This window comes from Neolamprologus multifasciatus, chromosome 14, assembly GCF_963576455.1.
Source record: "Neolamprologus multifasciatus chromosome 14, fNeoMul1.2, whole genome shotgun sequence".
NCBI lineage: Eukaryota > Metazoa > Chordata > Actinopteri > Cichliformes > Cichlidae > Neolamprologus > Neolamprologus multifasciatus.
Window position 1 is genome coordinate 23,350,483 of NC_140452.1, and position 12,183 is coordinate 23,362,665.

Genomic DNA, 12,183 nt, shown 5'->3' on the forward strand with positions numbered 1-12,183 from the left:
TATTTTGTTATCAAATCAGTTGACCAGAAGCTAGTAGATGAGCCGAATTTACTTATAGGGAAATCCTAATATATCGGTTATAGTTTTACATAGATGATTGCTGTTTGGTGTGTGTTTTTGTGTGTGTGAAGTGCATGGATGTATGCCATCACTTCATCATGGCATCATGGCAGTAGCTGTTGCTGCATAATCTTGACTAAGCTGTGCTCTGCCAACAACATATTTTCTTCAGTCATACCCCCCTTCACCCTCTTTTCACAGCAAGTGTTTTCCCCTTTCTGTTGCTGGGTGAAGTTTCATCTCTTCTGGGAGCAAAAATCTATATGAAGTCAACACAGTTGATGCCAGTGTTCTATAGCTACTATGCAATTAACTTTTACTGCTTAGTGATAAGTTAAGGAGGGAAAAAGCTGTCTTTTACCGCTTAAAAAAAGTATGCTTTTGTGTTACATGGGCTAAAGGGGACATAATTAGCAACTGAAAGTTAAGAAAGATGTGAAGAAAAATGGTCTACATGCTCTGCAAGCAGGGGATACTTGACACCAAAGGGTCCCTGCAGCAACCTCATCTTAAATTTATCTCTACATCCCAGACATGTTGAGGGATTTGAGGAGGGACATGGTGTACAGACACTAATGTGGAAAAAACAAAACAAAAAATTCACCCACAAGAGAATTTTGTTTCCATATGTTAGAAGAGTTTATCAGATTGAAGCCCTGTGCATGAGCTTGCATCTGTCTTGCACGTACGTTTGTCTTAGTGAACGAAGGTGTGCGTGCAGTATGTGTGCAATAATTGACACCTGAGACAGTTAGAAGGTCATTCCTGGAGTCTGGTCACATAGCTTTGATCATTTTCTCATCGCCTCAGAAATAGACCAGAGAGAACAGAGTTTGCACAAACACTCCCTTGCTGTGTGTGTACTTATGTCCAAGGGGGAGGCCAAGGGAGAGCGTTCGTCTAACAGACTGACAGGGAATGTGCACTTGTTTGCAGTGCACAAGCCTTTGTTTGCATGACTGCACTAATGCATTTGCACCCATACTTTTGTTTGCCACTGCTTGCATTTATCGTGTGAAAAGGCTCATGCGCATGTATGCAAATACCCAAGGGGGAAGTCTGTGTGCGCTCATGTGAGTGTTGAGAGGCGTGATTGTGGTTTCTCAAGCTCAAAAAGAACTTTGAGCTCTAATTTTTGTGTGTGTGTGGATTTCTTTTATGTACAATGAACATGAGGAGTTTGGATTGGTTAGATTTGAGCTAATAACATATAGTAAAGGACGTAAATAGTATAAAATATTTATCTGCAGATTCGTTGGTTTAATCTTCCTCATCAGACGTTTTTAATGGAGTGTGGTGTTTCTTTACTTTGAGAACAAGTTTTACAAGAAGGTGCAGTGATTGTAGAAAGAGATACTCGGCTCTTTATGTGGTTTATGGAATTGTGGATGCGGGAAACCTTGTAAGGCAAGGACATCGTCTGGGGGAGATGACTCTGAGAATCCCACCATACAAGTGTCCTTGTAACAAAAACAACTTGCTCTAATCTTCAGAAAATAAGTCCTATTTCTTGTTTGGTTTTTCACATTGAATAAACACATATAGACATATATTGGTGCAATTGGAGACATTGTCATGGCATAATTAAGTCCAAACATTGCTCATCAAAGTGTCTTTTTGCCACTTTTTGTGGTAGTAAAAATTGCGCTTTCTCACACAAAAGCACAGAATTATGTACCTAAATATACTTGACAATTACATAGAGTTTTTGCTATTAGTTATACAACATTTAAGCCATGCTATGCAGCATGAGAGTTTGTCAGATTGGCACAGCTAGTGTTTTAAATAGTCACGTGTTTCCTGAAGATTTCATCCATAAAAGACCAGAACCTAATTTAAACAGCTTGGTCTATAAACAGTCTGGTGCTTATCCTTCTTAACACACACACCTGCACTATATCTGTGCTTGTCCTACAATAGCCACCAGGAGGAACTCTTTTCTCTCAGTTTTAGGACATACTTGTAAAAATGTTATTTTTTTAATCTCCTTTATTGGATTTACACATTTACTAGATGCTCTGATAGGTTTAGTCTTGGTGGTCTGATGATGTCTTCAAGAGAGTGAGAGAGCAGAGGAAGAGGAAGCATGCATGGCTGGAGGCAGCTTCTTTAAAACACCCATGTTCTTGTTATATTTAGTGCTTGCAAAGTTCAGCCCCGGTCCTTTCTTTTTTCTTTCTCTCTCATTTCTCCATGTCACGATTGTACTTGACATAGTGAATAAAGTCGCCAACATTTGCAGTTAAGTACAAAACACTTTTAATGTTGCAGAGTAGCACAGTAAAATTTAATTCTCAGCTCTAGTCTTTTTACTCAGCCGTTCCTTCCTGCTGCAAGGAACAGTAAACGTGCAACATTAAAGAGAATGCTTATAGTTTTTAAAAAAAAAAAAACAACGATGATTTACTATCAATTTTTGGTTCAAAACAAGCTCTATAAAGACTTCTGAGAAGGGCAAGCCAATTCTCTTGTTTGAATAATACTCAAACTCTTGCCTCGAGACATAAAAATGAACACAAATATAATAAATAAGCAAAAGCATCAGTCTCAGCCATTCTTAAGTCTGAGTGGACCATGTTTTTGATATCAAACACAAGAAGACAGCTGAAAATACTAAAACGCTTTTGAAGTGTGATCGTAAAAATCCCGCTTTTTCGTGTAAGTGTGTTTGCCCTGGCAGTCCGCACTTAAAAAGATGAAGCTCAGCGGGATCCAAATCTGTGAAAAACAACAATAAATTTTGTGAACCAACAAGTCACCAGGTGTTAAACTTGATAAGAGTTTTGGGGCAAAGGGGAAGATCGCTCTCCCTAGATTCTCTGTAGATTAATACTCCTTCTGTGGATTCTTCAGCGCTGAGTTTTAACCACACATGGTCTTTGTCAGAGCTAACCTTTGCTTGATGAGGACTTCGCTCTGCTTCATAGCCTTACATAGAAAAATCAATGCTTGTTTGAATAAATGCCCAGAAAAAAAAGGAGTATCTTCATTTGAAAGTCTGCACAGAGACCATGTTTGGTTGTAGTTCAAATCACTGAAAGACCCGCAGGCACCATCAATCCATTATAAAGGTATTGCAGCATCTCATCTTTCTCATAGCAGAACAGAGCATCGGGGGAGGATGGACTGCATGTTCGGCCAACTCTCCCAACTGCTCCAATGAGACAAATTTCTGGAAGCAGAATACACATTGTTAAAGCACGTCACCATGGGACGTGGTCAGGCTCACCTTCCTGTTTCACAACCCAGAGAATAGCTGAGAAATGTACATGCATAGAGATAAATGCACCCAAACATGCAAGCATTCACAGCGAGGCCGGAGGAAAAACAAACATCGAGCACACAGGCCCGCACTCACATTCACAGGGGACTGGGTGTAAATCAAAAGCATGTTATATGCAAACAGACCAGGGGAAATCAGGAGCCCTGAGGATGAGGAGGAAGATTGTGAGAGAATTTATAACGAGAGAGCGGGGAATGTTGGTAATTTGTGTCTCCTTTAAATCAATTTTTTTTCTTTTAACTGTTCCTGTGAGAATTTTCCACCCACATCTGTGAACATTAACAAGTCTCCAAAAGAAAAGGTAGAAACTGAATAGCCCAAAGTGTTCTCAGCTCTCAGTACATGTATTTAGGATGGCTGTGGCTCACGAGGGAGAACGGGTCATCGACGCAGATTCGATCTCGCTCATGTCGATGCACCCTGGTCTTGCCCAAGGATGTGTCTGAACCCTAAATTCCCCCTGATGCATCCATGCAAGTTAGTAAGTTATTTTATGGTATAGAATAAAATGCTGTATTTGCATGAAAGAGCAGAAAAGCACTTTTTTTTTTTTAGGAAGGACACAGCATTTTTTTATTTGCAGCATTATGGTACCATTAATGTTTCTGGCTAGGATGCTGACAATTTGAAATTCTGTTGTTGGCTCTTTTATTCTGTTGATTGAGTGTTCACAAGCTGAAAAAATCAAATGTGAAGAACACAATGTAAAAAAAGAACCCTGGGAGTAAGATGAATTTGTAGGCAGACATTACGCTCAGATGAGTGTGCCAAAAGGGCTCTGATAAAGTAGCTGGGCTGTGCAAATCCAAAGTTTTTCCTAGTTGAGTATTTGTTATTCCAAGTTGATTACTCAATCAGTCATTGTATGTTTATGATATGAATTTAAATGGCCTGGCATTTATATAGAGGTGTTCTATTCACACTGGCCACTCAAAAGACACTACACTGTAAGACACAGTCAGCCTTTTTCTCAAATAAATTCACAAAGGACTTTCGTCTGAATATTTAAGTACTATTCTCATTTTGCATCCCACCTAATATCCATGTTCATGCTCTACATATGCCAGATGAAACCCACACAGACACATGGAGAACATGCAACCTCAACCTCATGACTGACATATGTAAGTACTGTCTTAAAGCCATTGACTGACTGCGTGAATGTCGTCCCTTCCTGTGTTGACCAACAACCAACCGAAACAACAAAAGTTAGTCAACTAAAGCCTCCGGGACACAGACCTAAAGAGCACTTATTGACCATCTGGCAACCACCAGTCGTGACGGAAAATGAGTGTTTTCTGATCCCAACTTTGACTGGTTGCTCACTGGGTGAAATCAGTTGGAAAGTGGGTGCTACACTAAAACTCTTGTGATTGCTTTGATTACAAGCAGGTTGCTGCAGGCACCCCTTTGTTTGCATGAAAGATCCCAATTTATCTGCAAACTCTTACCATTTCACTCTGTTGTTGGAGCGAAACTTAAAAAGTGAAAAGTAAATTGGAAACAGAAAACGTTGGTGCAAAGTTTACTTTAAAGGTCTCTATTAGCTTCTATTGTTTTTAGCCGAGTCGCTATCTTCTGTGCAAACTATGAGTGACTGAGGTAACCTGCTAGCGGTTGAAGCAATCAAAATGAAATTTTTGGTGCAGCACCGTATATGGATTTAATGCAAATTGACTTTCAGGAACCTCCAGAAACCATCCAGATGCAAAATAAACACTTTTTCTCTTATCTCACACTTTAATAGCCCCTTTAGATCTTTTGTGTTATTGACACGATCTCACCTAAAAGAAAAAAGAACTGAGATATCTTGATTTTTGCAACACTGAGATACATCAAATATAAATCAAAGAACCCCTGTGATTCATGATTTTAAAAGAAGGAAAAAAAACACAAGCAAGTAATATCAAAGGTGAAAAGAGTAGAACTCCATACAAAGTCTAGCAAAAGCAGAACCAATAATTAAATAAATAAATAAAATTAAAATATAGAAAAAATAGAAAATGCACAACTGACACCAGGATATTATTCTGGAAAAATATATCTTTTGGTAGCGTCATATTGTCTTTGGTTTCTGGATAGCATTTGGAAACATCTGGAAGACAATAGAGACCAATTTCTTATGACCACATGATCTTTTTGTGGACGGGGGATTTATTTTTGGCTAACAGAAGTTCCCAAATAGCCAAAATGTCAAATAACAGGCAGTGTTACAATAGATAAGGAGACCCTGCAGAAAATCAGTGGAAATGTACACATAATAGATAATAAAGAAGGTGGGGTAGAGGGTTTGTCTCCTATATGCAGACATTCAGTTGCTACAAATGGTACAGATACAGACCCAATTTTATCTTGTTTTGTGCATTCAAAGCCTATCTTACCCAGAACGTTTATAAATCCTCAAAAGGATTGGCTCCAAGAAAGTCTGCTGACTATCTGCAACAGTCAAAACACATTTTTAGATTAAAATATTGAAAAATGATTCAAGCTGTATTCATAAGAACAAAGTGTAGAATTCTGATAGAAACCAAAGAATGCCTCTGTGTTTTGTAAAAACCTTGTGCCTCTAATGTAGTGAGAGTGTTGCATGACAAATGTCTGAGCCAAACTCGAGAAAAATACTTTATCATATATCAAAAATTCATAATCGTCGATCAGAAAAAAAGGAAATAAAATAGCCTGATATATTTTTTTTCCACAAAACCAAAGCTGGAAAGCAAAACTGATGAAAACCTAATCTCAGAATCAGAATGATTATCGTCTTTCATGTTGTTTTTGGCTGCACTCCTTAATAGCGAATAAATTGACTTTGAAGCATTCCCAATGCATCAGTCTGTCCGCCCCCTGTCTATCCAAACTACCCTCCTCTCTTGGCCTCCTACAATTACCCCTCCTTCCCAACTCTCCCCCATTCAGGCAACCCCTGTGCCCTCTTGTATCCGGCTATTTAGCGTGACAATCCATTATTTTGATGGCTTCAGAGGAAAAATAAGAGGGGGAAAGAAATGGATGAACAGGCAGCACTTTGACTTTCAAAAAAGGGACACAATTTCTTTTATTTCTAACCTTTCTTCTTTTCTTTCTTTTTTAGCTCTCTGCCTTTATCGACCTATTTCTACCTTTCATTTGTCGATTCCTTATTCTAGTTTAACTTAGATTTTACCGCTGTTAAGATTTAACACATCCTCACTTTTTTTTCAAATATGTTCCCGCCTCCTACTGCGCCCCATTTCTGCTTGTTTCCCCCCCCCCTCCTCTTCTCTCTCCCTCCAGACCTACTTTACCCCCCTTTATGCTGACCCCTGCAACCACTCTACACCCCTCTGACTTGTGAACCATCTCTTTTTTGGCTCTCTATTGCTTTGTTGCTAGCAGCCTTTTTGGAAACCTGATAGGGCCCATAGAAAGAGAGGAGCCAGGGTTTAAAATGTCTGAAGTCGACCCCCTCCAATCAGCCTCCACTTATATCTACTGTACAACCACCCTACCCCTCCCAAACACACTTTAAGCAACACGGGGTGTGTTTTCAACTTCAGAGCCTTGTGGCTGGAGTGTGGAGGTGGGAACAATAATTGCATATGCATCCCAAAACGCTATGAAAGAAACACTGCTCCATACTCAGCATCGCCTTAAACCAATCTTCCTTTTAATCTACATTACATTCATCTATATCTACATTCAAGCATTTATAGTACATATAGTCCATGCCCATGTCCTGCTCTGCTAAATGTCACTTTGGTCTCCGGGCTATGCTGGGCAATGTGATGACATCATAATATTTTATATAGATAATGTTACATTTTAATGTTGTTAAATTAAGGCAATATGATGCTTTTATAAGTTGTTGAACTGCTAAAAAATGCCATTTTAGCTGTATGCAGATTTTTGTGGTTAGTAATGCATTTGCCAAGTATAACTTTTATGAGCTCTGAGAAATGAATTTTTACATTATTAGTGCTTCAGTCTTGACTTGTTCACGTTTGGAGAAACAGCTAGGTCATCAGCTAACATTAGCAGTGTTAGATAACTGTTATCTGACAAATAACAATTCCTGCTATGTACATGATAGCATTAGTGCTATATCAGTGGTGCTATAATAATTCATGTTAGCAATGTCAGCTAGCTATTATCTGACAAATAACATGGCTTGTTATACAGACAACGGCACAACCAATAGCAAAAAAAAAGCATCAGGACTAGCAAACAGGCTACTAGCTATCAAGCAGCTACCAAACTGTAACTTTTAACATTTTACCATGAATATCTTGCTTGTTCCAAGTGGCCATTCTAGGAGTTGCCTTTTTTTTTTTTTTTTTTTTTTTAGCATTTTCACATTGTGTCTGCTGCTCCTATCCTCGTCTCATTGTGCAATATGTCCTGTTCAGAGACTTGTCATGGAAAAAAATCCACCTTAAACTGAATGCAAGAGGATTACCAAATCTTGCAGATAAATAATTGAAAGTGAAAGGAAAAGACATTTACAATAGTTCTCCAAAAGTTGATTCTGTTCATCTGGACGTAGCGTTTTGTGGGAGATTAAGGAACTGACCTCCCAGCCCATTGTTCCTCAGTGGGCTGGTTTCAGTCATTATGCAAATGTACTGTTTATAAGATTTGGGGAAACCTGCAGTCAGCTGAGACTGAAGAAGTCACTTGGATGAGTGACGAAACGTTTCTCCTACAAAACGCTACGTCCAGATGAACAGAATCACCTTTTGGAGATTTACTTTCCTGGATGATTGAGAATGCATCAAGACATTTACAATAGTTCCATGACCTAAGTATAATCATGTGAGTTAAATCAGTGGAAAGGGAAAATAATTCATTCCTTTCCTTTAAACTGTGCTCATTCTGCATACAAAACCAACAGCCCCCCAAAGCCTTACAACATTCCCCCCGTGGACTGTGTAAAATGTGTGTCAGGGGCCTTAGAAGTGTGGCCAAGGCAAACACCTGGCACAGTTCAGTGATCTGCTGCATTTCACCATCTACCACAGAAATATACACACGGGGAGTTCATACACAGACATAAACTCAGTCTGTGTGCAGTCACAGTTTCTGCCAGCATGTGTGCACATTAACACACGGAGCAGATGCTGCTAAATGCAGAAACATTTAAACGCACACGCGTGTTCAGTTGCATACACGCGCTCAAGCAAGCAGTCACTATAACACAAGTGAAATGTGGGCTCAAGCGCCTTTTCTGTTTTTGTCTCTCTCCCTGGTGGTGTGTCATGTTTCGGGGGATAATAGGTGTCACAGTGAGACCCCTTTGGTCTCAGCGCTCTGGGGGGACTCTAATGGCACACACACATTCAACCATGTGAGCACAAGCAGCTCATTCTCTGGACCATGGGAACCACAGATGACTTGCCACTGCTCTCATCTTTCTCTACCTCTACCAGTTTCTTTCTTTATTCACTCCCCTCACTTTCTCTTTTTTCTCCTTTTTGCTTTTATCCTGCACACACAGTCATCGGCCCCATTTATAAACCACATTTGTGTTATTAACCGTAAGAGCTCGCTGTCTACTTCTTTTGATAAGTTTTTGTTTTTAATCTTAAGTTTCTTTCAACACTGTTAAATATAGAAACTATCGGGTCACAGCAGGATGAATGTGAATAATCCCTGAACTATTTGCTTAGGTCCGGGAATCCTACAGCAACAGAAAAGATCATAAAACTAAAAATGTAAGAGGAAATGAAAATGAATGATAAAGTACTTACTGTTGTAACAGATTACATATAAACGTCCTGGATCAACTTAAGAACAATGATTTGAAATTGAAGCATTATTGCAGATAAGTGTGAGCAGTCTACAACAAAATATCAAAATATCAAATCGCTTTGCTGAATGAAACCAGTCTGTGCAGTTCACTTCAAAGATTTCTAGTGATGAACTATATGCAATCGGGTTCAATTAATCACTTTTTATCATTTATTTGAAGCAAACCAGCTGAAACACCAACAGCACGTTTAATTTAGCTCAAACTTTACAATTACACTATACATCAAAATTAAAATGACCTAAAGCACGATTTCTCATTAGAGTTCTAGGCTGGTGGAGAGTTGTTACTGATCGGTGCTGCTTGTTGCTAAGCAAAGCTAATTAGCACTTTCCTTTAACTTATGGTAGTTGTTTGCAGACACTGTTTTGCTGTGCAGTAGCATTGCTGTGTATTAAAAAGGGGTTTCATGTTTTGCTAAAGTGCTGGGTATAGTCAGCCTGTGTTATTTTAGCATCAAATGTCCCTAGATTTAGCAATGACACCACATCCATGATAAGTTACCACAATTAATTAATTTTAAAAAATATCAGAATTTGACACCACATCTTACCTACTTTGTAAACTGGAATTATCTTTGATTGCTATTCCAGTAATATACATAGTTATAACATTTTTGTGATGCATCTCCTGTGAAATTTTGAAATATCTGACAGTGAGACTGGAGTGAGGTAAGCTGTTTTATATTTAAGTAACAGTATATACAGGGATGGGGAGCAATAGCATGCATATTTCTCTGATTTTAAGGATTTTGCCTTCAACACCATAAAGAGCTTTAATCACAGGATTTTTTCTTTAGCAGCTGCCGTTCAGGATGACAGACACTTGATAAACTGCTATGACCTACACCAGTATTAGCTTTCATGTATTATATTACTTATCCTCCCTCTTGTCCTTTCTAATGTGACAGGCAAAGTGACAACTACTCAAAGCCACAAGGCAGGGAGAGAGGGTGGATGACAGAATGAATTAAAGGGAGGAGGGGGAATATGCCTCCAGGTAATGTGTGGGAGGCTCCTGTCTTTTCTCCTCCATCTCCTTTATCTACTCGCTCTCACCCAGGCTTGAATAGTGCGCTTCGTGTGAACATTTTAAGTTTGTTTTTATATAAATTTGTTTATGTATAAAGGTATTAGTCATTACTTACATTTTCCTGTATCTTAGTGAAATATTAGCCAATAAAAGCATCTGATCTTTCACACCTCCCAGGCACTTTGGTTAGGTGAGCATTGGGCCTCAGCCAAAAGTTGGATTACAACACCCCAAACAACCTCATCTTACTTCTGCTGTCACTTAGCTGAATCCATGGCCAGACAAGATTCCTCCTGTCTTTCTTGACAATACTTGCATTTTGTTAAGACACAATTAAAAATTAAATTTTATTTTGGAGGCAGAGGAAAAGCAATCATGTTAAAAAAAAAAGAGACACTTTTTAAATAAATAACCAAATTCCATTTTGGTTTTGCATGTGATTCTGGATTCAAACATGATATCAAACTTTTTTCTTACTTTGAAGAGACAAATATTATTCAGAAACAAAAAATGGCAGTAGAGTGATGGAGGGACAAAGATATATCAAAAATATGATTCAAGCAAGAAAATGTGAAAATTACCTAGAAGTATAATGAATTTCTATGAAAATGATCCATGCGAAGCATTAAGCATTTATATGAACATATCTTTAAATGAGGGTTTAAATATTACACAGCTAATTTGTTTATTGGTTGATTTTGACCCTTTTTCTTTTATATAGGTATAAAAAAAATGGCTGTAATTCCTAAAAAGTTAGTGCAAAGTTTTTGTTAACTCCCTTCAATTAAAGCTTACAGTTGATACTGTAATCACATTTTGATTCCTGATTTAAAACCTACTGTTGTGGTGTAGTATCATTATATAAATACTCATGGACCTAACTATACAACTTGGATTGGACTGACCTAGTACCACATATCAAACTGCACTGTTTTTATTGTGTGAGCGTGTGTGTGAGTTTAAGTGTGTGTTCTTCCTGGCAACAGTTGTTGCATGCGCTAAACAGACAAGGTTGTAATTTTATAACCTCGTGTCTTTGAATCTAACCACTGGTGTGTGGCGAGACGTGTTCACACTTCTACCCTTAAATGCTCTCACTCCACAGCCAGATCATTATGACTTCATGCTGGAAACTCATCCAAAGGTTGCATAGAAATACAAGATGCTAAACATTTGGTATGGCAACGTTTCTCGGCTTTAAACATCAAGTATGTGTGTATATATATATACAGCAAAGCTTAGGTAATGACCATTTTCTGTTACTAAAAGCCTGATTTTTTATTTATTTTTTTTACATGTTTTGAAAACACCCCTGCAGTGTACTTTAAAGCAATGGCAGCGAACAAGTCATTGTTGTCTCATACCTTTAAAAAAAGAAAGCTGTACATCATCAACACCTGGCGGAAGCAAACAGACATGAGATACGTGAGTAGATAATCTTTTCAAAGTGGAGGCTATAATTTATAACTTGACACATTGTGTTTGAGCACAGAACAAGAATGATGATTTTATGCCTCGCTTCTTAGCCAACACTGATTTTATTTTTAACTCGTCTCTATGGAAGCTAAGGTAATATTTTTTTTAACATTCGTTGCCCTGAATTGCTCCAGATAGCCCAGAGATTAGAGGACAAAACTCTTTTAAAGTCAGCAGGCACCACTCCCACTGCAACCATGACATCAGTCAAGGCAACAATGACTTTACTTGTTTTTGGCTTCCACAGACATGAATATATGTGTGCACTCAGCAATGTTCCAAGGAGAATCGTGTAGTCATAAGAACCTGGATTTTCAATCGCTGTCTCATCACACCGCTACTTTTAAGAGGCTCCCAGGCTTTAGTGCATGTGTGTATATATACAGTTTTTTTCTCCATTTCACTTAGCCGAACAGTACTAATTCTTACCACAACACCATCAATACTCGAAATTATAAAGAAACAAACCAATAACATAACTTTAAGTCGATAGAGGTCTTAACCCTGTTGTATTAAATGTACATTTTTGTTGCAGTTGTACTTTGTC